The 25,704-nt window shown below is 51.9% G+C and overlaps 1 protein-coding gene and 1 long non-coding RNA gene across 5 annotated transcripts in view; one reads left to right on the top strand and one right to left on the bottom strand.

Annotated features, from left to right (window-relative positions):
- The window catches only part of PPARGC1B (PPARG coactivator 1 beta), a 107,805-nt gene that overhangs the window by 43,968 nt on the left and 38,133 nt on the right, over nt 1-25,704 (bottom strand). The window lies entirely within an intron of this gene.
- LOC145722588 (uncharacterized) lies at nt 4,403-10,085 on the top strand. Its single transcript, XR_014146945.1, has 2 exons — nt 4,403-4,731; nt 8,208-10,085. It is a non-coding gene; the product is annotated as an uncharacterized LOC145722588 (long non-coding RNA).

Below are 25,704 nucleotides of genomic sequence, written 5' to 3'. Positions count from 1 at the left end.
CGCCACGTGAGGTGTCCTTCACCCTACTCAGATTGGAGGTCTTAGGGCTCCTAAGAATCCTCTATGCTGTATACTAGACCTTCTCCCATCTGTTCCTCACAAGACAAAGGGTAAACCATTTTTCCGTTGGGGGAAGCTAAAATTCAGAGAGAGGAAATAATTTGCCCAAAGTCACACAGAAAGCTAAAGAGAGGGGTGCCTGGGTGGCTCAGTCGGTTGGGCATCTGCCTTCAGCTCAGGTCATGATCCCAGGGTCCTGGGATCGAGCCCCGCGTCGGGCTCCCTGCTCGGCGGGAAGCCTGCTTCTCCCTCCCCCTCCCCCTGCTCATGCTTTCTCTCTCTCTCTCAAATAAATCAAATCTTAAGATTTTATTTATGTATCTGACAGAGAGAGCGAGCACAAGTAGGCAGAGCAGCAAGCAGAGGGAGAGGGAGAAGCAGGCTTCCCGCCGAGCAGGGAGCCCGACGCGGGGCTCGATCCCAGGACCCTGGGATCATGACCTGAGCTGAAGGCAGATGCCCAACCGACTGAGCCACCCAGGCACCCCTAAAATCTTAAAAAAAAAAAAAAAGAAAGAAAAAGAATGAACGAACGAAAAAACTAAAGAAAGGAGCAGGACTCGCAACCCCAAGACGGCTGACTCCTAGTTGAGGCAGTAACAGAGAACACAGACTGGGGGTCACAACCCCGAATTCTCTGCGCTACTGACGTGCAATACTTGAATGAGTCCCTCTACTTCTCTGAGCCTCAGTTTCCCTATATTCCAAAACTGGCCAGCACTGGAGACCATGGTCGGTCACCTGAGGCTTTGGGACGTGCAGGCTCAGCCCGCGATGTGCTGGGCATGGTGGGAAAGCCTCAGATGACCCCTCAGCAGCTGCTAACAAGGGGGAAAGATGGCACAATCAGTGGTGGCCACTGAGGGATGGAGCTCGTGGTGGCATGTGTCTACACGGGCGTCACAGGAGGGCATGTGCAAGATCTGCTAGCTCCTCACTATGCTATTCAAAGTGTGATCCATGGACCGGTAGCATCGGCTTCATCTGGAGCTTACTAAATTCTGCAGACTGTCATGCTGAATTCCAGACCTCCTGAATCAGAATGTGCATTTAAACAAGATCCCCAGATGATTCATAGGCACATTCAAGTTTGGGATGCCAACGTTTTTAAATGACGTTGTAGCATGTGATCTTGGGTTCAGCACCTCAATCCTTTGAGCCCCAGCATCCCTGTGTAGAGGACAGATAATGACGTGCACCCCTCGAGGGACGGCTGTGAGGGTTACGTAAGATGGTGCCTGCCCGGTGCCCTGCAGATAACAGGCCCGAACTGCTGGTTCTGTTCCTTCCTGGAAGGCCTCTCCTTCCATTCTGAGTCCTGCTTGCACATCTGCGAGGCGAAGAAAAGACCCCCACGGGGCAGCAACAGATGGGGACAGGGTGGGAGCAGAGGGAAAGGAAGACAGAAGAGGAAATAAAGAAGCAAAAGAAGCAAACAAAAAACAAGCAGCAGAGACCATCTGAATCCCCAGGAGGCAGGCGACATGTGAAGCCCAGAGACACGGCCGTTTCAGCTCACGTGCTGCGCCAGGGCACAGCCCGAAGCCGCCGGGCTGGGGGGGACAGAGGACCAAGGGCTACACACGGTGTCCCCTCAGGCCAACATGTGACAGTGCCTTCCCAGGAGGCTCTGCACCGGCCCTGTGGCCAGGGTGGACAGGACGCCCATGGTCACTGGAGCAACCAGACAGAAGCCAGGGGCTCGGGCCAAGCCCTGAGAAGGGTCACACTTGACTGGAGGACACTGATCCAGGGACCGTGCTGGACAGCGCGGGGCTGAGCTCTGTGATCTTAGCGGAGTGATTTAACCCCCTTGGTTAAATCTCAGGAAAACAGAAGATGATATTCTTAAGAGAGTTTAAGGAGAAGGGCTTTGTGGAGCGTTTGGTGCAGAGTAAGTACTCAAAAGACAATGACCACGAGTGAGATTATTACACAAGAGTCCTGAAGCAATTGCTGGTGCAGCTGCAGCCTCTCTGGGCTGCTGGAGCTTCCTCACCACCTGGTCACTGGGTTAACCCTTCACTGACCCAGTCCACACTGCCATCAGCTCACACCTGAATGGCAGCCACTGTAGACCCCTCCAAGCTTCTGGACACGAGCCACCAGAGCCATCTTGTCAAGATGCAAATCTGATCCCCCTGTGCCCTGTTTTAATACCCAGCCTGCCCCCGATTCCTCCCAGATAAAGACCCAAATCATTCCTGAGGCCTGGAAGGCCCCCCGTGTGATCTGGCTCCCGCTTACCTGTCCCAGTATTAACCTACCCCTACCTCCACTTTTGGCCCTACTGGCCTTCTTTCCACACTAGCACTTGCCAGGGTCTTTTCCCACACAGGGTCTCTGCGTGTGCTGTTCTCTCTGCCTGCAACGTCGTCCCCACCCATAGACCTGCTGTGCCCAGTTCTCTCTCTCATCTGTCCTTCACTCTTTACTTCCCAGGGGAAACTTTCCTTGAGCCCCGAAGACCACCTGAGGAGCCCTACTGCACCCTCTCGCAGCCTTCTGGAGGTCCCTGAGGACTTATCACAGGGGCTTATCACAGTTAGTAATTAAACATTTTTTTGAATGGGCATCTGATTAATGCTCACTGTTCTATCCCTGGCACCTGGCACATAGTAAGTGCTTAATAAACACTTGGGTGGTGAATGAATAACCCCATTGTTGGGCAACTGCCTCACCCCCTCAACCCCCTCACTCCCTCGGCCTTAACTTTCCACACACACGGAACAAACCCCAATGCTGCCTGATCTTCAACCTGCATCCATGACCCGCTGGCCCAGTGCCAGAGATCCAAACGTTTCTAGATCTGATTTTCTTGAAAGCAGCTTTGGGACACGGCCAGGGGAGGCGTGCGCCGCCGGCCTCAGCAGTAAACGCTGATGAAGCTGTCTGGACCAGCTGAGCTGAGATCAGGAAATGCCAAGATTTAAAAGCATCCGGAACCCATTTATTTATTGTTGTTCTTGCACTTCCAGGCTATTTTAAGCTTCAGATAGATCTGTTGGCCCTCCTCTCTTCAAATGTCGCTCAGAAACCCCCCACGTGCACCTAGCGCTACCTGTCAGGGTCCGGCTGCCCCTGCCCCATATGATACACGACAGCAAGATCCACAAAAACGGGTGACTGCTCGTTTGCCAGGTGCCTCTGCAAGTGGTAAGTGCTTTCACTCCAAGTCCCTAACACCCCCCCCAAGGGATACGTTATTAGCTCCATTCGAAAGATGGGGACATTGAAACTCAGAGAGGTGAAGAAACTTGCCGGGGGCCACACAGCTGGAAAGTGCCAGAACTGGGATTCAACCCCACACCTTCCAAATGCAAAGGTCAGGCTCGGTTCCCAGCCACTTGGCAATACTGCTTCCCCGCGGGCCCTCACCAAAGCTCCTCGCATACACTGTGAGTTTTCTCATCTTGCCGTGCCCTCCCAGCCACCTGCAAGGACCACACGACCAGTTGAAGCAACCTGCCCCCGCGTGCACTGCCGTGAGAAGGTGGCCAAGACGGCTTGCCACGTGAAAAGGGGAAGTTAACATTTTATGATCCTGTTTGTGCTTTTAACAAAAAATGATGGATGGATAGAAAAATAGATGCATGGTTCACATATTCATAGACTGTCGCTAGAAGGACACAAGAAAATATTAAGAGAAGAAAATATTAGAAAAATATTAGAAATGGGAAAAAGGAGTTGGCTGGGGACAGGGGAAGGTCAAAGAATATTTACTTTCTGTTTTAAGTCCTTCTTTACTCTTTTAAGGTTCTATTTTCCTTTGGTCATATATATGCTGCAACCCATCCTCCAAGGTCCAAGTCATATGCCTCCTCCCCTGTGAAGCCTGCCCTGATCGTCCCAGCTTGTCCCTCCTCTCAATCCCTACCATATTCTGCCTGCATCTCTCAGGTACACGGGTCACTGAGCCTGTGTCCTCCAGTGCATCCAGATAGGGAGCCCCCAGCCAGGCAGGAGCCCCAGGGCCTGAGTCAGTGTCTTGGGCCTCCACAGTCTCCCCCACACTGAGCCGGAGCCTCTGCTGAGGCAGGGGGATGGAGAGCCTCAGGGAATGAATAACTATTTCATTTTCTATCTTGGTCCATGGCGTCCCAAAGCCAATGAAGTTGGAAACTCAAAAATGGAACTTGGGGGCAGGGAGGCGAAGAGGAAAGCAGAGAATCGGGGAGGGTAAATTCAGCTCCTGGAAACCTGCCCAGCGCTCATCCCTGGGAAATGACTCAAGCACCGCTTATGCCAGCAGACGGTCCATTTGGGCCCTGAGGTCACCAAATCTCGTCATGGTCCTACTTATTAAATATAGAGGTGCGTGAAATAAAGCCACCACGTCTGGTGCCGGGGCTCTGAGGAAGGGACAGAGAGACAAAGATGAGAGGCAGGGAGTCTGTCCCCTGTCAACCAGTTCTGACTGCTCACCTAGGAAGCCCTGGGCACTAGCTGAGACTGGACCCATACGTCAGACGTAGCTCCCGGCCTTGGCGACGATCCCATCTTGCCTCTTCAGCAGCAAGGGGGGCCCTGCCCTCCTCCGTACCCAGCCCCTGCCTGAGGACCTCTGAGAACACACTTTTTGGACATCTCATTGATCCTGTCCAACAGCCAAGTAAAGGCAGACAGACACACTGGCCAGCCCATTTTACAGATGAGGAAACGGAGTCCTAGGTAAGTAAGGTGCTTGAGATCACATAGCTAAGTTAGTGATACTGAAACTGGACCAAGGTTGCAGTGAGGGGAAAAGTGGGAACTCAAACTCCATTAGCTGGAGCTCTGTGACTACAAGCAGGCCACCCGATGGCCCAAGGCCTCACTTTTCTCCTTTGTTCAGTGAGCTAGGCGGCTCCCCACATGCAGCATGAAAGTCTACTGAGCTGGGGCCACAATGCTTCTCTGTCTCTGAACACACACCCACCGGGGATGCAGTGGTGGGCTGAGAAATAGTTAAATGCACAGGACAGGCGTGGACCTCCACCCCCTCCCCCGCCCCCACCCTCCAAGATCTGGCACAATGGAAAGCTAAATCATTTCACTGGCAAGGAAAACTTTCTTCTATTCCTAAAACCCAAAGGTATACTATGTACTGGAATGCAAAAGCTGTATTAATCTTTTCAGATAAAATACGAATGGTTTTTGTGCTGTGGAATCTGTTTAAATCAGTCATCAATTGAACTGACAGGACTACTTTGGAGGCAGCAACGGGTCTGTGAAGAACACTGACTTTGGAATCAGAAAGGTCTGCATTCATTTCAGCTCACTCACTCAACCAGCTGTGTGACTCTGCCCAAGATACTCACCCTCTCTGAGACTAGCTTCTTTATCTATAAAATGAGAATAATAAGATCATGCTTGTAAAGCAGGAGTCAATCTCTTTTGAGTCATCGGGTCCCACTGGCAATCTGGTGAGGCCTATAAACTTCTCAGAATGTTTATGAATGCATAAAGTAAGTACAATGTTTTAAAAATGCATAGGGACGCCTGGGTGGCTCAGTTGGTTGAGCGACTGCCTTCGGCTCAGGTCATGATCCTGGAGTCCCGGGATCGAGTCCCGCATCGGGCTCCCTGCTCGGCAGGGAGTCTGCTTCTCCCTCTGACCCTTCCCCCTCTCATGCTCTATCTCATTCTCTCTCTCAAATAAATAAATAAAATCTTTAAAAAAAAAAATAAAAAAATAAAAATAAAAATGCATAAAGTTGGGGCGCCTGGGTGGCTCAGTCGTTAAGCGACTGCCTTCAGCTCGGGTCATGATTCCAGGGTCCTGGGATTGAGCCCCACATCGGGCTCCCTGCTCAGCGAGAAGCCTGCTTCTCCCTCTCCCACTCCCCCTGCTTGTGTTCCTGCTCTCTCTCTCTTTCTGTGTGTCAAATAAATAAATCTTTAAAAAAAATAAAAATAGGGCGCCTGGGTGGCTCAGTTGGGTAAGCGACTGCCTTCGGCTCAGGTCATGATCCTGGAGTCCCGGGATCGAGTCCCGCATCGGGCTCCCTGCTCGGCAGGGGGTCTGCTTCTCCCTCCGACCCTCTTCCCTCTCGTGCTCTCTGTCTCTCATTCTCTCTCTCTCAAATAAATAAATAAATAAATAAATAAAATCTTTAAAAAAAATAAAATAAAATAAAAAAATAAAAACAAAAAAATGCATAAAGTAAAACAGCATTATAAAGGAAAGCAATAATATCAAAACACATTTATAAAATATTAAGAAGAATAAATCTGTGTTACGGTAATAGAACATGCTTCCTTATTACAATGCTAAATCATAAGCTCTAGTGGCAAGTATAATAATTACCTGTAATTTCTCCCTTTCTCTCTCTCGTTTTTTTTTTTCAAGAGAGGGAGGCGGGAAGGGTAGAAGGAAAGAGAGAATCCCAAGCAGGCTCCATACCCAGCGTGGAGCTTGATGCCAGGACTCAATCCCACAACCCTGAGATCATGACTCGAGCTGAAATCAAGAGTCAGACACTCAACTGACTGAGCCGCCCAGGCGCCCCTATAATTACCCATAATTTCAAACTGCAATGAGCATAAATATTTCCAGATAACTGAAATAACTGTAGTGTGATATGTAAGTATCTGTGATTTCCACTGGTGACAAAAATCACAGGTCCCACTAATATTTTCACAGTTTGTCATCTATGTTCATAATGAATGGAAATTCTAAATTTCATTTAGAGGTTAGCAAAAAAAAAAAAAATTCACTTAGAGGTTAGAGATAATTTTTTTTCCTACCCAAATTCACAGACCCCCCCCCCTAAATTCTAACCCCTGGGGTTGGTGGACATGAAGGTTAAGAAGCTCAGTTATAAAACATTTCACACAGTGCCTGGCTGGCTCAAGCTGTCTCGGGCTCCGCCCCCACATACAACAGAGCCCAAGGCTCCAGGCGCATGCCATCAGGAGAGGAGTCAGGAGTCCTTTCGGGGAGTGGCTGGAGCAGCCCTGAGTCCATGAAGGGCCCAGGGAGGGATGTGGGTCATGCAAGGGCTATCAAGTGAGTACGGGAGGTCCTTAAAGCTAATCCAGAAGCTTAGGGCTGGAAGAGGGTTAAGCCCCAGCTAGATGTGCACTTGGGCTATCTCAGCTCAAAACAAAGTGGTTCCTTTCCTACATTAGCTGTGTCCTCGGCTACTCTGGCAAAGGAGCCCTTTCAAATCTTGTCCCTTGACATCTCCCCTTGGTTGGTTTATTGGCACCTCAAACTATTGGCACCTGAACTTCATGTTCAAATGGAGTTTTATTTCCACCCAAGCCAGTTTCTCCTTCAAGTCTTCATGTCAGGAAGTGGCAAAACCCTCACCCAACTGCTCAGGAGCAACACTTGGCACACCTCTCTTTTCCTCACACTCAATCCATAGGCCGCCAGTCCTGTCCACTCTCTCTCCACCTCTGCTGTCACTATACTAGCCCATGCTACCAACATCTCTTACCTAGACTCATACAGGGCGGCCTAGCAGGTCTCCCACTTCCATACTTACCCATCCCACCCCAAATTGGTGTCTCCCATAGTAACCAAAATCATCTTCAGGAAATGTAAATCAGACTATGTTGCCCCATCCCCTACTCAAAACTCTCCAAAGACTCTCCTATTGCACTTAGGATGGAATTCAAACACCCATGGCTGATAAGGCCCTCGCCTACGTTGCCAGCATCCTCTCTGGCCGCTTTCTGACTCACTCACCATGCCCCCCACATCTTGGCATTCTTCTGTACCTTAGAACTCAAAAGTTGGTCACTGCCCCAGGGCCTTTGCACAAGCCATTTTTGCATGGCTGGCTCCTTCCTGACGCTGAGACCAGATGTCACCTCATCAAAGAAGCCTTTTCTGACCACTCACTCTATAAAGTACTCTTCCCCCACTTTGGCACATTGTCCATTACATGGCTCTGTCTTCTTTTCCTCATGATCCACATCACTGTCTGAAATGATCTTGTCCGATCTGTTCATGTGTTTGTTGTCTGTCCACCCTCACTACAATGGAAGTTCCCGATTGCTAGAAACTAGTCTGGCTCATTTCCCACTATATCTTGGCGCACAGTAGGCACTCTTCAGATTTTACTAATTGAGCTTATTTTGTGCAGGAAAATGGGCTGAGCTGACACACATTCTGTCATTTAATCCTCACAGCTGCTATTATTTCTCTTTTCCAGGAGGAAGCTGAGGAGGCCCAGTGAGGTTCCCTAGCTGGCTGAGGGCCGTCCAACTCCGAAGCCAGGTTCTCAATCACTGTGTTATACTGCTCAAAAAAAAAAAAAAAAAAAAGACTCCTTCCTTCTCCTATATCCCTTCTAAAAATCATCCCCAAACAGAAGACAAGGGAAGGATGATTGTGCAGAAAAATGCAGAGGGGTGGGGCTGAAGGGATGGTATCCCAGGCCTCATGATGCTGCGACCTCCTCCCACTCAGAAGCCGTGCCCCTCCTGGACCACTCCGCCCAGGGGAGCTGGCTGGCAGGACGTGGCACTCACACCTGGACTCACATTTGCCTGCGTGCCCTGGAAACTCCCTACAGCTCCTTTCTCCTCAACTGCCTTTTCCGGGCCTCTAATCTCCCGATCAGGTTTCCAGAGCTGTGGAGTGTCCTCTGCTTGGAAACTCCCTAGTCAACAATGGGAAAGTGGGGACACCTGCCTGTGAGGCTGGAAAGCTGGAATTAGAAGAACAGAACCCCAGGTAGGAAAAGACCTTGACAGCCATTAGTCCAACCCCCTCCTATGCCTTAACCAAACAAGAGCTGCAGGTACCTCATGGGGAAGGTTCCCTTCTTATCCCCATTTCACAGATGAGAAGAGCGGAGGCCCAGAGAGGTTTGCTGACTTCCCTTGGAGACACCCAGCTAAGCAAGTCATTGAGCTGGGATGGGAACCCAGAAACCTGAACCCCTAAGCCATGCTATCTCACCTCTCTGCTAGAATAAGAACAAAGCCCTTTTGGTTTCAGAGCCTCTCCACGGGAGTTACAGAACAACAGACTGAAAAGAATCCTTGGACAGAACTGCCTCTGAACCTCCTATTTTCTACAGGGGGAAATTGAGGCTCAGAGAGGGGAAAGTCTCTGACTGAACCTCAGCCTGCATCGAGCGGCCTCTGGGGAACTCCCCATGGCCCTGGACACAGGTGGCACACAGCTGGGGGTACCGACCCCACAAAGGACCCATTTCAGGACTGCGGCCCCCAGTGCCTGCCTTCCAATCTGGTTCCAGCAGGAAGGGCAGGTGCCCGCAGACAATGCGCCATCCGCGGCAGGCGGGAGGCAGCTGTGGTGCAGGGGCTTTGCCTTAAACAGAGCTCCCTGTTTCCATTTTAGCCCTGTTGCCATGGGATGGGCCTGGCCGGGACAACAGGCTCCTTATATAGGGCAAAGCAGGAATCCCTGCCCCGCTTCTCCAAATGCTCAGGCAATGGACACAGAAGAGACAAAATAAGCAACTGCCCTTTTGAGGCAAACACATCTCTGCCATTTTGCAGTTCAGAGATTCTTGCTTGTGCAATGCGTGCACACGCATGTGCCGCAAAGCAGCAAATCAGAACCAAGTGCTCTGGGCTCCATTTGAGACCGAGAGCTGCGACTACATGCTCCTAAGCAAGTCCCTTGCCTCCCCGGGCCTCAGTTTCCCCATATGGCTATGAAACAGACAAACTAGACACCGTCTAACACCCGTCTTAGCCTTAAGGTTTGGTAAGTCTGTGAAATCCAGATGATCTGAACCATCAATATGGCTCTTTTCCATTCATTAAAGCACCAACGCATGAATGACACCACCATGAGCCAGTCTGTCTGGAAGGCCTTTTCCAAGGAACTTCACACCTCCTGGTCTTGCTCTAACAGAAGCTGAATTTTAACCCTTCCTTCATAGCTCAAATCATCAGAGGCTGGCAAGCGTTTTCCGTAAAAGGCCAGATCCTAAGTATTTGAGACTTTCAAGCCTTTAATGGCTCCAAAGTCAACTGCTCAGCTCTGAGGCTGGGGTGTAGAAGCAGCCACAGAGGTGGGGCTGGGTTCCAATAAAACTTTATTTACAAAAACAGAGCTGAGTGGACTTGGCCCTCAGGGCCTTAGTTTGCTGACCCCTGGAACCATCATCTTCACCACTGCCCCCTCAAGGCGGCCCTTTGACACCGTGCAGCACCTCTCCTCGGGACTCTGGGCCTTCAGGGCGGCCCATCTCTGCCCTCCACCATCAGCTCCTATGGGCAGCAGGAGCCTTGGCTTCCCCGTCTCCCCGCTGTGAGCCTGCTGTCTTCACCAAGTTCCACTCGTCTCTGCTTAGGTACCATTTCTAATCTGCAGCGGACCCGTCAACCCAATCTCCAAGCTGAAGGCTGTATCTAAAATCAGAACGAGGGGCGCCTGGGTGGCTCAGTCAGTTAAGCATCTGCCCTCGGCTCAGGTCGTGGTCCCGGGGTCCTGCTCAGTGGGGAGCCTTCTTCTCCCTCTCCTGCTGCTCCCCCTCCCCGCCCCATGCTCGTGCTCTCTTTCTAATAAATAAATAAAATCCTTAAAAATGATAATAATAAGGCCTGAACAAGTGGGTTCTGAAGGAGAATCGTTTGGGGAGCCTGGCCTCTGTCTTAACAGTTTTGGCTTCCACAGGCTCTGCACGAGATTCCCGAAGGCAGAGGCTGCTGGATGAGATGTGTCTGAGGCATGAGTAAACCAGGGTGTGACCGGTTCTCCCCACAAATGTGTGGCACGGACGCCAAATGAGGCAGCGCAAGAGCATTCTCTTAAACAGGGGTCCACTTAGACTATTATTAATAGCACACTGGGATTTTTGGAAGACAGAGGATGCTCTGATGAACCAAACTTCCTTCTGTCTTTCCCCTGGGAGCTGTGATATAACCACTTCGCCCTTCTCACAGGAAAACGGCTCCTATGAGTCAGGGGCCCCTCCTGGCAGGCAGAAACCACTCCCTTGCCGAAGAAGAGCTGCCCAGTTCTCAGGAAGGCACAGGGAAAAGAGCAGGCGGCAACAGCTCTTGCCACAGGATGCTTGCGAGGGAGTCACCAGACCAGCAACCGGGCGGCATGGAGGGCACACCCAGCACCAAACTCAGTAACCTGGCTCCACGGTGCCCTGGACTGGATTAAGTAGATGAGGATGTCTGGTCCCAAGGCTGTGGCTACTGTCACTGCACATCTCTGAAGGTGTTCGAGGAAAAGACACACCAACTTCTTTCGTGGGGCCCCAAGGGCAGATCCCAGATACCAATGGGTGGAAGTTACATTTTTTCCCATACAAGGAAGAATGCTGTAATGAAGGCGGTGACTTCCTCTGTGCTGGGATTCATACAGAGGCACAGGGGACTCCGACACCCAAGAATGCAGACGGCTTTAATGAATCCATGCCTATGTGTCCAGCCTGCGTTCTCTTCTTCAGACTTCACCACAATCCTCAAGGTGGAAACCACTATCATCCCACTTTGCAGCTGGGGACACTCAAGGCTCAGAAGGTTGTAACAGAGAGGCAGAAGCAATGCAGCCAGCCAGGAGTAGAGCCCAGCTTCCTAGTGCCAGGGTCTCCATAAAATCATATTCCTGAAATGACACTTAGAATCCGAGTACCATCCCCAAAGTGGAAAGAATTCGTTTCAGGAGAGTGTCTTGCCCTTTGATCCCTCCCACCTCTGGGGAGCTGCTGTGATGAGTGAGGGAGTCCACACATCTTTTTTTTTTTTTTTTAAAGATTTTATTTATTTATTTGAGAGAGAGAGCACATGAGAGGGGGGGAGGGTCGGGAGGGTCAGAGGGAGAAGCAGACTCCCTGCCGAGCAGGGAGCCCGATGTGGGACTCGATCCCGGGGGAGTCCACACATCTTAAAGAGGCCCCAAGGAGGAAGACTTCTGCCTCGCCTCTTCCCTGAAGGATCGGAAGTCTCCCTCAGGAGACCTGGAAGAGCCCTGCTGGCTCCCCAAAGGACTCTCCATGCAGGGCCTACTTGCTGCGTGCCCGTTTTACGACCTCCTGCCCTGCCCCTCCCCACCCCTTTTTCCAAACACCCTGAATGGTCCCACCTCCGCACCTCTGTACATGGTGTCCCACCTTGCACCACTCCGCCCTGTTCCCACCTCCCCCACTAGGCCACTTTGTTCCCTGCGCCACGTCTCCAGGGCACTGCCCTTCCACGTTTGGCCTGGGAATGCCCTCTGCTCTGCTTACACCCCTCTATGGCTTTAGCATCACTTCCCCATGGGAATTATGGGGTGTGTCCTAGGGTCCCCTGCACACTTTCTGCAGCATCATCTAGAATGCAGCCCTGGGGTTGCACCTGCACCTGCACCTGCAGGTGCTCCTTCATCCACCTTTGTTGAATGAAACTCTTATAGATGTCTCCTTTTACGTTTACACAGAAAAACCACGAGCGCTGAGACCTAGGCCCTCAGGACCACCATCTGGAGAAGCCTGTGGAAAGGGCAAGGGGGCCACTGGCCGCCAGTCCCGTCAGAGCAGCTCAGCTTGTCTCCTCCACTCAGCGAGCCTGCGGGTAAGGTCCTGTCTGCAGAGGGGAGAAAAGGAGCCCTCGGGCAGACAACTGCTCTGACACACTCTCATCGCCCCCCATTTGGCAAATGGGCTCCTGCTATAAAAGACAATCCTCTCCGGGCAACGAAATCACAGGATCACAGCGCCAAGGGAGGCTCTGCCCCAATCCGGAGCAAGCATGCTCGGGAGCTCCTTGCACACCTCCAGAGATGAGGAGCTCACACACAAGCAGAGGCTCATCTCTAGAAACTCGTAAAGCAGGAGCTCTGGGCACCTGGCAAGGTCTTCCGACTGCCCCGAGAGTTGGAGGTGGGACAGCTCAGAGAGGAGAGCCTCGGAGAAACCTAAGAGAATCAAAGGATATTCTTAAGAAGAGACTCAGTATTTCCAAGGTTGGGTTCACTAACCAGCTGCTGCAGAATCTCCTGGGGAAACTGGTAAAAACGCAATTTCCTGGGCCCAACCCAAAGGCCCTGAATCCATCTCTGGGGCAACCCAGGAAGGTACATTTTAAACAAGCCCCTGAGTGATGAAGCAACCACTACTGTCCACTGTCTGGAATCCTCCCCCAGCCTAGGAATCTACACATTTCACACATTCCCCCTTGACTGCCAGGTCCCATTTCACAGTGCGGTTGCTGAGTCCCACTGCCAACAGGAGGGAACGTACCCAGACTGAATGACGGGAAAGCATATCATCAATGAGCGTTGTCAATTATTTCTTTGTGTATTTCATCTGGTCCAAGAACAAGGGCACTTATACACTCTCAGATGCCTCACCCTAGTATCAGAATCACTTCTGATGGTGCTCCTTTTATTATAATTGTTTAAGCCTCAAAAGTCGCCAGGAAGTTCAGGCTGCAGACTAGCTCACTCTAGATTCGGCTGGTTTGGGGCTACCGCAGCGCGGACCAGGGGTGCGGCAGCTGTCTGCTGTAGGAGAGCCAGTGAGAGCACAGGCATACTCCAGAGGGGTTAGCGAGCCCCATGTCTGGGGGCTGAGGCTGGAGGGTGGTAGCTTCCATCTAGGAGGGGAGAATCTGCTCAGAGCTGTCCAGGGCTGCATTCTAGATGATGCTGCAGAAAGCCAAGGCTCAGAGCGGTTAGGTAACTTGCCCGAGGTCACCCAGCTAGGGAGTGCTAGAACCGGGAGGTAAACCCAGGCGCTTTGCCTGGGGATCAGCAGCTGACCCCTAGGTTTAGACTGCTTTCCCTTCCTTACTACCTATGAGGTCCTGGAAAAGTGTCATCAAGCCCCGAAACAGACCAGAGCAGGCCAATTTCACCTCCATGGGTGTTAACGAGGGAGTGGATTAGTGAGATATTTCCTGGGCAAGAAAGGAATGAGAGGAGCTGCTTCTTTCTTTCTGCATCACCTTACAGTTTACAGTGAGAAGCACCGTAACGCAGGGATTCAGCACAGTGCTGTCAGGACCAGGCTGCCTGGGTTTGAAGCCTGCTGTCTGAGCTGAGCCTAAGTGTTGTCTTCTTTAAAATGAGGATTAACAATAGCAACTACCTCACAGGGTTGTTTTGAGAATGAAACGCGGAGAAAGCAAAGCTCTTAGAAGAGTGCCTAGAACATAAAAAGTGTCACTTAACACTTGCTGTTATAATTCTAAGTAAGATGGAATGATTTCACATTTATCACTTCATCTGATCCTCATAACAATCCTGCTTGGTTCACAGGACTGGACTGTTTGTCTCATCTGCAGATGAGAAGAGTGAACATCAACAGGGAAAGTGACTTCCACGAGGACACACAGCCACACGGAGTATAGGTCTCCGAATTCTCCAATCAATTCCCAGGCAGGTCCACATTTACATTTGTTTCTCCTTTGAGCCCTGATGTTGCCCTCATTTGTTCTGTTGATTCATGTCTAAAATGAGAGCGCTTAAAAAAAAAAAAAAAAAAAGTACAGCAATGGCTCCTACGACCAACACCACTTCAACACCTTTGCCCGTGGCAGACACTGCTAATCAATCACAGACTTCCTTCCTGCTGAGCCAGAGCACAGCTTCAGACTCCCCAACACAGCACTCTTGACAGTCATTACCAATTGATCACAGATGGTAGATAATCAAACCCAACCCTTCCATTGTATAGACAGAATCTTCTATCCAAACTTGCGTTATTTCCAGACCTAGTTATGACTGGGAGACAGGGGTGCCCACAGCCATCACATGACTACATGTCAACCTCCCTGCAGATCCTCGTCATAGATTATAGTGTCCCTGTGGGTAGAATGGGGTCACAGCAGCATCCATCTTTCCCCACATCCAAGAAACTACTCAACACGGACGTCTTGCTTAGAGTTGACCCCACAGCCTTGCCTTTGTGACTGGCAGTCATGCCAACTTGTGGGGGAAGCAGATGCTCTTAGCATTCCACATCGGCGGGTCTCAGTGTAGCAAAGGGCACCAGGGAAAGGTGTGGTAGATAATTAGTTACTATCACATTTAAAAATCCCAATTTGGAGGACGATTTGGTTTTTAATATAAAGAGGAGCCTTTCATTGGGCACCAGGAGTTTTCATCCCTCTACCATCTCTCTGGAGAACAATACCTTCCCATTCTAGGTCTCATAGTCAGTAATGCTGAACCCACATCCACAATCTTGCTCCACAAACGCCATGCCTTAGTCCTGGGCAATCCAAGGCCCTTGTTTCTCAGCCATCATAATCGGCTCAGAGCTAAACATGTGCCCCTAGTCCAGACAACCAGAGTCAGTACCACAATGAGCTGACACTACTGGAAAAGAAATGCTCTTCTCCTATTGTGGTTGGCAAGCTGATCCATGAGAAGCCTTGGAGCCATTCTTCCCACTGAGAAGAACCTATATGAAAGCGGTACCCCCCACAAAAAGAAAGTAGAGTTGAGAGATGGAGTTCCTAGATCCAGCTGAATCTGAACCCCACATTTTCACTTATGGGACCAAATAAATGCCTTCATTAGAGGGTGACTTTATGAGTCAGCGGTCTGTCACCTATAACCAAAACAATCCTGATAGTTAAATACTCAGTATGGGGAGCATGCATGGGGAGCAAGCCTGGGCTCTCCAACATGCATGTTGGACAGGATATAAAAAGTCTAAGAATCACTGAGCTTAACCTTATGGCTTCCTTCTGATTTTTTCTCTACTCTAGGCACCTAATAAAACTGTTAAGGCTTGAGCCAAGGGGGTTAAGGCTGTGTTTCTGAGGACTGGCAGAGGATTCTGCTTCTAAAGGCAGGGAGATAATACTCTTATTCATTCATTTGTTCATTCGTGCCTTTATATTCATTTTGCTGACATTCACTGCTGTTTGATGGTCTCCATTCCAACCCTCAGAATTCTCCTTCACCTTTTCTACTACCTACCTAAGACCTTCCTCCCTGACTGCCTCCATGTCCAGTTCCTGCAGTCCACAGCAGGCAAGCAGCTGTGGTTGAACATAAGGCCACCCCTGTGACAGGGTGTCTGCAAAGCATCTGCACGGATACCTGCCTCTGTCTGCGTCTTGGCTCCTGCCCCTGGGGCATCTTCCCATTAAGGATGGGTGTCACAGGGGCGCGTGGGTGGCTCAGTCGGTTAACTGTCCAGCTCAGGTGTCCTGGGATCAAGCACTGAGTCGGGCTCCCTGCTCAGCAGGGAGCCTGCTTCTCCCTCTCCCTCTGCCCCTCATCCCCACTCGTGTTCTCTCTCTAATAAATAAATAAAATCTTAAAAAAAAAAAAAAAGGAATGGGGGTCAGGTTCAGCCCTCCCTCAGCTCGCCTTCACTCTGAGCCAAGCCTGGCCCAGACTCTTGGCAGCTAACCTCATAGATGCGGGCAGAGGGTTAGCGAACGATTCTGCTCTCTGGCCCTCATTTAGTGCCCGCCTGGGCTGGGGTGGCCCCAGCTCCTGAGAGTCACAACACTAACCTCCACAGACACACCTGGACTACCCACATGGCACCACCAGGAAACCAAAAAGTCTTTGCCCTGTGTACAGAACAGAGGGGCTGGGATCTCAGGAAAGGCAGAGTAGAGGGCAAGACCAGGAGCCCAGGAGCCCAGCAGCCTCTCTACAAATACCCAGCACTACAAGATATCAGGGGGAGAAAAGAATTTTTCTTAATGAGTCGTTTAAACTGTGACGTTTCACTGTTGGCTTGTAAACTAAAAAGGAAGGGGTCCCCACTTACCGTGTGAGTACTAAGTGTCAGTCACTGACATCTGAGACAGCAGAAATGACTATCTCCAGCCCCTTTAGAGAAGAAGAAACCAAGGTTCAGAGAGGCCTAAGATCACGGGGCCAACAAGTGATCAAAGTCAAGATTTGAACCTGGGTCTGTCTGGCTGCAACGTCCATGACACCAGCCTCTGACTTGTTTCTGTCCTACCATTAGAACTAAAAGGGCCCTTAGGGGCGCCTGGGTGGCTCAGTTGGTTAAGCGGCTGCCTTCGGCTCAGGTCATGATCCCAGGGTCCTGGGATCGAGCCCTACATCGGGCTCCCTGCTCAGCGGGAAGCCTGCTTCTCCCTCTCCTTCTGCCTGTCGCTCCGCCTATTTGTGCTATCCTTCTGGCAAATAAATACAAATCTTAAAAAAAAAAAAAGAAGAACTAAAAGGGCCCTTAGATGAGGGGATCTGGTCCAATCCTTTGTTGTACAGATGGGAGACTGAGGCCTCAGAGGAAGAGGCCCACGTGGGGCCCAGGCTTCCTGTTGCCCTGGGCGAGGCTTCTCTCCAGACCTCCGGACCCTGGATATCAGTATGGAGAACTCCCTGTTGCCCTGAGAGTATGTAATATAAATACCTCCCTTTTTCCTGAACAGTTACTTCAATGCTAACCTGCACCATGCATCTGGGGATACAGCAGTGATAAAAAGATGGGGTCCCTGGGCGCCTGGGTGGCTCAGATAGTTAAGCGTCTGCCTTCGGCTCAGGTCATGATCCCAGGGTCCTGAGATCGAGTCCCGCATCGGGCTCCCTGCTCCTTGGGAGCCTGCTTCTCCCTCTGCCTCTCTCTCTCTCTGTCTCTCATGAATAAATAAATAAAATCTTTTAAAAAAAAAAAAAAAGATGGGGGAGCACCCAGACCCGGGCCCAGGCGATCAGAACACAAGGAGAGGGAACTGAGAGAAGCTCAGCTTGCTGGAGTGAGGGTCCAGGGAGACCAGGAGGGATGAGAGGGAAGTCCTCAGGGCCAGACCCTGACCAGACTTCTGACCACTGTGTTAAGGTTGGCCTTTGCCCTGAGATCATAGGGCTCCACGGAGGGTGATTTCTGAAGGACAGTGACAAGATGAATTTGTGTTCGGCTGCCACATGGAGATAGGGACAAAATGGCAGCAGGAGGCCCAATGAGGGGCTGTCTCATTGGCCAATGTGACATAGTGGCCTCTGGGCAGAAGGAAGGAAAATGAAGAAGAGCAAATGGATTGGACCTACTGTGATCTATGTTCTGGTGAACAGACTTGGTGATAGCTGGGCTGTGGGGAGTAAGGAAGAAGGGAAAGTTGAGGAGGGTTCCCTGGTTCAGGGCTGGGGGTAAGGAGTGAAATGTAAAAGGAGCTCCACTTTGGACATGCTGAGTTTGGGGTACCGAAAAGCAGGGGGGCAGTGCAGGCAGGCAAGTCAGGGAGTCTCTCACGCCCACCTTGCCCAGGTAGGCCGGCACCTGAGTGTGCGTGTGCATGGGTGTGCACGGGCGGCAGGCAGGAATATGACGGCTACCATACTCCTGTTTGTATAATGCTACAAAGCAGATCCACACACTCTCTTATCTGGTCCTTAGAGCATCCTGGCGAGTTCCCCCCATTTCACAGATGAGGAGCCTATGACCCAAAAAGGTTGGATGAGTTCCCCTAGGTCATGACTCCAGCCCATGCTTTCTGTCTCTCAGGCCCCAGGCAGTCATTGTTAGGTCACTGATCCTCTTTACCCTGACATGCTGCTCTCTTTATGAAAAATTCTGCACGTGGGCACCTGGGTGGCTCAGTTGGTTAAGCGATTGCCTTCGGCTCAGGTCATGATCCCGGAGTCCCTGGATCAAGTCCCGCATCGGGCTCCCTGCTCGGCAGGGAGCCTGCTTCTCCCTCTGACCCTCCTCCCTCTCATGCTCTCTGTCTCTCATTCTCTCTCTCTCAAATAAATAAATAAAATCTTTAAAAAAAAAAAAAAACTCTGCACGGCCTTAACTGAGTTTCCAACAGGGTAAGATGGGGGCAGATGTGCTGATCCGTCAAGACAAGTTCCCCAATCCTGTTGGTGGCTGTGCATCTCGGTGGAAATTAACTCATTGGCCTCTGAGGTGGTGGGTGTTGGCAGGAAGGGAAAAGACGTGTCCTAAGGATGACGAAGGCCTGAGTAGGCCAATGGTCTCTCTCTCATTCCAGTGTGACACTCACACTGGGACCCAGGAGTTCTAGTACCCGTTCTGGGACCTTTGCCCTTAGCACCCTGACTTTTTGTCAACCCTGCAAGCTCAGAACCATTGGCTGAGACAGCCCCACCAGCTGCCTTCACACAAGCCCTTTCTTCCCTTCTGTTCTGCCCTGCTCCCCACCTCTATCCCAGCCGGCATTTGGCAGCCCCCCAGAGGCCTGCTGGGAGTCAGGAGGGAATGTTGAGCATCTGGCCAGAGCCCAGGCCAGCCTTGTGGGTTCACATTAGGGCACCTGCTAATGTGCAGGACCCTGAGGCCAGCCACCCTGTGACTGGCTGGGAAAGCCAGGCATCAGGCCATCCCAGCACCCAGGACCGCATGACCCCAAATCCCAGCTATAAATAGATGAGAACCTGTCAGCCCCCCTGCCCATACCCAGCCTCCCCTCTCTCTTGGCCAAGAATGAAAAGGGTGCCTTGAAATGATGCCGAGGCCCAGATACCCAGCTCAGCTGCTCCGGACCCAAACCTGCTGTTGACCTCAGGGAAAATACTCCAGCCTCTGGAAATCCAGGGATCTGTCGAGCCCAAGCCCCACTCAGCCCACATCCTACTTCTTTCCCCAGTAACTATCCTGGTGTACTTACTGTTTCCAGCCCCCAGATTTCTGAGTCATTTGGATCACACTTTAATATGCTGCCACCAACAAGGCATTCATTAGGAACCCACTGCTTGGGGAGAGGGGTATGTGTGTGTGTGTGTGTGTGTGATGCAGAAACATTTTTTTTTAGAGCTTCTTAACAGCTTGAAGGATATTAGACAAACACACGCTCCATACCTTACACAAAGGGAAAGGGTGGCAGATCAGTGAACCGACCCCCAGCCCACCACCACTCGGGTTTCTGTTGACCCCGTGCCAATGGCCTGGAATGCCCTTGCTGCTTCTCTTACTCTCGCCCTCGCCGCTCTTGGACTTAGCCCACTACCACTTCCACCAAGAAGCCATCCCAGCCTAAATTAATTTAGCTCACAGCTGTCCCAATCCCTACCCCCTGCCGCACATACACTCCCCTTAATGCATTTACTGAGTCGCTTGCTTGGCATTGAACAAAAACGACATTAATAATTATTTTCCTTTATTTAGAGGTGGCAAATAGAATTTATCTCACAGGCCAAGTGTGCACAGTTTGTACTCGCCGTCATCATGTGTGTAAGGATTATGAGGCCATATCCAAAATCAGTAGGACGAATGCGGTGATTGATTGGTGATGTCTGTCTCAGCTAGAGCCGATGTCAGCACTCACACCAGCTTTTACTCTATCCTTGTTTCAGGGTTTATTCTTCACTCTGTCGCCCCCAAAGACTAGATTCCTAAAGGCAAAACTCAGCTATACAGATCAGTCAGCTTGAGCTGTAAGAGAGGGGTTCCTCCTTCCCAGCCCCCCACCCAAATGGCAGCGCGGTGGCAAGCCGACAATGCGGAGGGGAAAAAATGATAATCGTCTCTTGCTCACATCTGTGGTGGCCCCACACAAGGGACTCCACAGCCATCAGCGCAACTAATCTGGACTACGAGCTCGAGGGGTACACAGGTATTCTCTCTCCTGTCACATGAGTAAACTGAGGCACGCGGAGGCTGAGGGACTATCCCAGGGTCATGCTACAGGAGTCGGCCAGCTCGGACCTGAACCTGGCTCAGGGAATGGCAGCCATCCGGAACCGGCAGGAATCATCCGGTCCAGTCCTCCGAAGGACAAAGGACAGCCAGCCCGCCAGGTGACTGTCATATCTCCCATGACAGGAGAACACCCAACCATCCTCAGCAGGCCAGTTCATTCCATCTGGGGGCAGTTCCGGACGTTTGGGAAGCTCCTCCTCAGCCTGAGCTGGAACCTCTCCTCACAACCTCCACTCACCAGCACCACCCTCTCCAACATCAAGTATTTGCAGGTAAATCTCATTGCCCTCCCTGGAATCTTGTTTCCTCTGGGTGGCACACTGCTACGGCCCCTACCATTTGGAAGAATACGTGGTCTAAAGTCATCTTGCTTTTTGTTCCTCTTTCTCTGAGAGCATATCTGTTTGCCCACTGTGTTGACAGAACCGTCTTCCTCCCTAGTTCTAGACCCCAGACTTCTATTAATATATCCAAATGTTCAGAACTATCAGTAAGTTTTTGAGCTTCATTATGCTTCATACTATATACCCTCCCCTCCCCAAAAACCTCTCTGCTGCCAAAATCCTGCAAAACTAGAACAAACCAGAATTACAAGCTGTCAGAGCAAGCAGGGGCTTAGAGACCCCTAGTTTAAGCCTCTCATGCACACATGAGGGAGCAGGGTCCTATCAGCTTTAGTGGCAAGATGGTAGAGAGCCAGACCAGAACCCTCACATCCTCCTCCCAGTCCTGGACTCTGCCCACCAAACACTGGGTAATGTTTGACTTGAAATCCTGCACCCAATTCAAGGTCAGGCAAGCGAGCCTGGGTCATACGGAGAACTGTTGACAGGCCAAGATGAGAATGTGAACCCTGCAGGCCTCAGGCCTCGGGCCACACTTGGCTCCCGAGGCTCTCCACACAGGGCTCCTCCCCGTATGAGAATCCGTGCTTGGGGCTTCGCCCTCCTGGGTGTGTGGGCTGCCAATGTTCCAACCTCACATGGCTCTGCTCCCCAACCCCTACCCACCCCCAAACTCTGCAGCAGGCCCAGACAGGCACTCACCTTCATAATGAAGCACCTTCATTATGCTTCATACTATATACCCTCCCCCCCACCCCACCCAGGACACACGGCCCTTCACCCAGATCTCCTCTCAGCTTGGGGACAGGGAAACGGTCACTCCTTCGCTGCCAGCCAGAGGGTGTTAGTAAATGCCAACCGAAACGGGACAGCTCCAACGCGGGGGGCCTGGGAGGGGGCTCCAGCTACACTTTATCAAACAGCAGAGAGCCCCAAAGAACCAGGTCCCAGCAACAGAGGGGGGCTCAGTGCATGCCCTGACCGCTCGCCTGCCCCCATGCTGTCTCCTGATCCATTTCCTCATTTCTGGGCCTCGACAGAGCTTGCACTGAATGCCAGAGCCTGTCTTCCCATCACTGTACCCTCAGCTTCCGGTATACAGCAGATGCTCAATAAGACCTGACGGCGTGAGTGTTGTGTGGTGCCTGAGGTGATCCAGCGACACTTGGGGAAAAGGGGTACCAAAATTTGGCCTTGAGGGCAGAAGAGGCCACTTCTCTCCCAGACACCCCTCTCCCAGGAACACCCGTTGCTTGCTGGTTTCTGGGCACCTAAGATGCACCAGGTACTTGCATTCATCCCATGGAATCTGAGCAACCCTGACCCCTGTCTAAAAGCTGGGGGGACTGGACCACTGAGGTCAGAGAGGCTTCCTGATCTGTCTGTGGTGTGCAGCCAAGATGCAGCTGCCACAGGACTCAAAACTCAGGCCTCTCTCACGGCCAAGTACCCAGTTCAGAGCCTGGCTATGATCAGATCATCACGGGTCTTCAGCGTTGTGAGAAGGAACCTGAAACTATCTAGTAGCCGACAGAAATCTAGGGAAGACCCTTCTGAGGAGGGGCCTACGAAGACCCTGTTCAATCTGTGACATTCAAACACTAGGTCTTGTTGGGACCAGTCCCCAAAAGACTGGTCTGCGAGTAGACTCACTGTCAAACACAGACACTGGACACAGGCCATGTCCCCTATGTGCTGTTGCTAGAACCTTCTGGATAATTGTTTTCCATGGAATCCTAGAAAATGGGGGAGGGGAGGCTCTGCGATCACACAGTCACACTTCCCTTTTTTCAAACATGGAAAGTGAGGCCACCAATGCCAGGTTTTGTCTGAGATTAGCCAGCCACAGCCAGACAGTTACAGATCCAGGATGTCTGGCCTCATGTGCTGGTGGGGGAGCCTGGGAGGAAGGGGGTGGGAAGGGCTGTGACTTGCAGCAGGTGGGGTGAGCTTCATTCCATGAAGTCCCACAAAGCTGAGCCAGGGCCCAGGGTGGGAGCCGAGACTGTAGCTCATTTATCCTAAGGAAGCCCCGGGACAGCCAGAGCTGCCCCAAGATGGCCCCAGGCAGCCTTGGAGGTAGTGAGGGCTCTGTGACTGGGCGTGTGCAAACACAGCCTGCTTGGTGGGATGGCAGGAGACGCAAGCGCCAGCTGGTGGGTGGGCTTGCCAGCTGGTGGGTGGGCTCGATGAGACGGCCTTGAAAATCCCCTTGACCCAGCGAGCCCGCAGCCCTGCTGTGAGCCTCTTCTGGCTGCCGTCAGCCAGTGGAGGCCCTTTCTGGCCACTGGAAGTCCAGGTGGAGTCTTCACCTCCCGCCAAGTTGTAGGCTGGGGTAAGGGAGAGGCCGAAGTCTTCTTGCCAGGAACACGGGACCCTCCTCACCACGCTCCGTCCCGGGGGTGCCTCCCTCACGCCATCCCCTACAAGCACAAGGCAAGTGCCAAGAGCCCGTGGATGCTGGTCCACGCACGTGAGCAAGCTGAACACTGCGTGTGTGTTCTCAGAAGAGTTTTCAATCCCTACTTCCAAGTGCTCCTTCCCCTCTTGGGAAGCTAGAGCTCTGGGAGGGGGTGGGGCGCTGCAGCCTCACGGGGAGAGAGGACCAAAGAAGGCAAAAAGTGAAGATGGGGGGAGGGGGTGGGGGGGGCACGGGCAGTTTCCTGAGGAGACCCAGGCTGTAAAAGGAGTGAAGAGGCCTCCATGATCCATGAGGGACGAGGCAGCCACTTAACTCTTCCCTCCCAGCGTGGGAGGGTAGCGTGGGACGGCGGTGGAATTTCCCAACACATTCCTGGGCACAGAGCCCAGCACGCCCCCTCCCACTCCAGGCTGTCAGCACGACTCAGGCCAGGCCTTACTAGTGAGTGTGGCCTGGCAATGGCCCAGGGGCTGGGGGGGCTTTGGGTATGAGGTAGGAAGAGTATGGGGGGCAAGAGGGGAGGCTCTGGAGACAGAGGAGGTGGCCTCAGATCCTGGCTGTGCCCACCTGGGAGGCCTTGGCATGCATTTTGGGACTTACACATCTGTAAAGTGGGCAGAGTGTGTGTGTGTGTGTGTGTGTGTGTGTGTGTGTTTGAGATGACTGGGAAAATTACTCTAGAGCCCTGGGCACATGCTCAATGCTTGATAACTAGGAGATGAAAACAAACCACAAACTGCCTTGGCAATAATGACAACAAAAGTGAATTCAGACCGAGTCCTAGCCCTGACCTTGCTGCTTTGTTAGGACAAGTCACATCACCTTTCTGAGCCTCAGGTCCTACACCTGCACATGGGATTCACAGCCTCCCTCTTGGCCAGCTACAAAGTGCGGCACGCAGGAAACAGTTGTTCCTGTGATGGAGGGGCAGGGTAGCGGGTGGATTAGGAGGCAGGGGAAGGGACGAGGCAGGAGCTACGAGGGTTAGTGCCGTCGCGTGCATGCGGAGCACAGGTAGCCCAGAGCACCTCACCCCCTATCTGCTGCCAAAGGGCAAAGCTTACTGGGCGATTTCCTCACCTGAGAACCACAGTCTTGTTCAAACTTGTCTGGTGACTTAGGGCTTATAAGTGGCTGAGCGCAGATGTGAATGCAGGTCCAAATGCTGAAGCCACAGTCTCCCTGTGACTCTCCAGTCTGGCCTCTGGGAGGACCATTCCCAGGGCCCCTGGGTGAATTCACTGCATCCTAGGCTGCAGCATCGACCGCAGACATGATCTCAAGACCCCCTGGTCTATGGAGGCCAAGCATGGGTGGTACCACTGCCACGGGCATTTGGGAATTCCAGGTTGGCACGATGATTTGGGGCCCTGGGATGCCACATGTCCTGAATGCACGGGCAGTCCTGTGCAGTGAAAAACTGTCTAGCCTAAAAAGCTTTTGACACCCCTTTTGGGAAACAATGAACACAAGCAAACTTTTTTGTGGTGCAGATGGGGAAACTAAGGCCCACAGAGGGGCAAGGATTTGCCGTGGCCACACAGTAAGCTTGCAAGGGGAATGAGGCGAGAGTCAGCTCCTCTCGCTCCCTGTCCAGCGCCCCTCCACGGCCTTCACACCTATGCTCTGCTATCTTTTCTATGATACCCGTCAGAGCTAGAGAAGCATAGGAAGAGTCAAAAAGGAAGCCAGCGACGAAGATGGAGGTGAGGTGGTGGGGTCACCGCTTGGCGGGGAAGAAAGGGAGCGGTGGAGAGCAGGTGGTGCAGTCAGTGTGCTCTCACTGCTGACCACTAGGGGGCAATGTTGGCATCAGGCAGCTTGGTTGTGTCGGAAGACCGCTAAGGGGAGGTGGTCAGGGAGGGGAAGAAAGGAGGCCTCTATTTTAACTGAGTTCTATCTCACCTGACTAACTCTCCTTACAGACCGTCTAGGGCACCTAGCACCACAACCCCTTTGGTGCCAACTGTGGAGAGAGGTATGGGGGAGGGGAAAGGGGGCAGGGAAGAAAGGGGTCCAAAGGCAGACGCAGACCAGAAAGCCACAGCAAACCCAGGGCCCTGAGTACTTCCTGGCTCCCATCCTAGAACAGGAAGAAAAGTAGGTATCATTAGCTGAAGCCTTCAACACAAGATAGGCCCAGCTGCAAACTCAGCATCCCTTTCTAGATCTCTTAGAAAATGTTTGTCTCAAGTGCCAGCTCCAATTGATTGGGAAGACTGCCTAAACCCCTGTTTTGCCAAAGGAATCTGTCCGGATTCAGAGGACAGAGAGTGGTGATTGATTAGTTCTGTCTGCCCCGGGCGCTGCAAGGGGAGTTTCCCCTTGTGTGACATCTCAGACATGATTTTCTCCCTTCCAGGAA

This window comes from Leptonychotes weddellii, chromosome 7 (assembly GCF_054177405.1).
Source record: "Leptonychotes weddellii isolate Sample4059 chromosome 7, ASM5417740v2, whole genome shotgun sequence".
NCBI lineage: Eukaryota > Metazoa > Chordata > Mammalia > Carnivora > Phocidae > Leptonychotes > Leptonychotes weddellii.
This window is presented reverse-complemented; position numbering and strand designations above follow the sequence as displayed.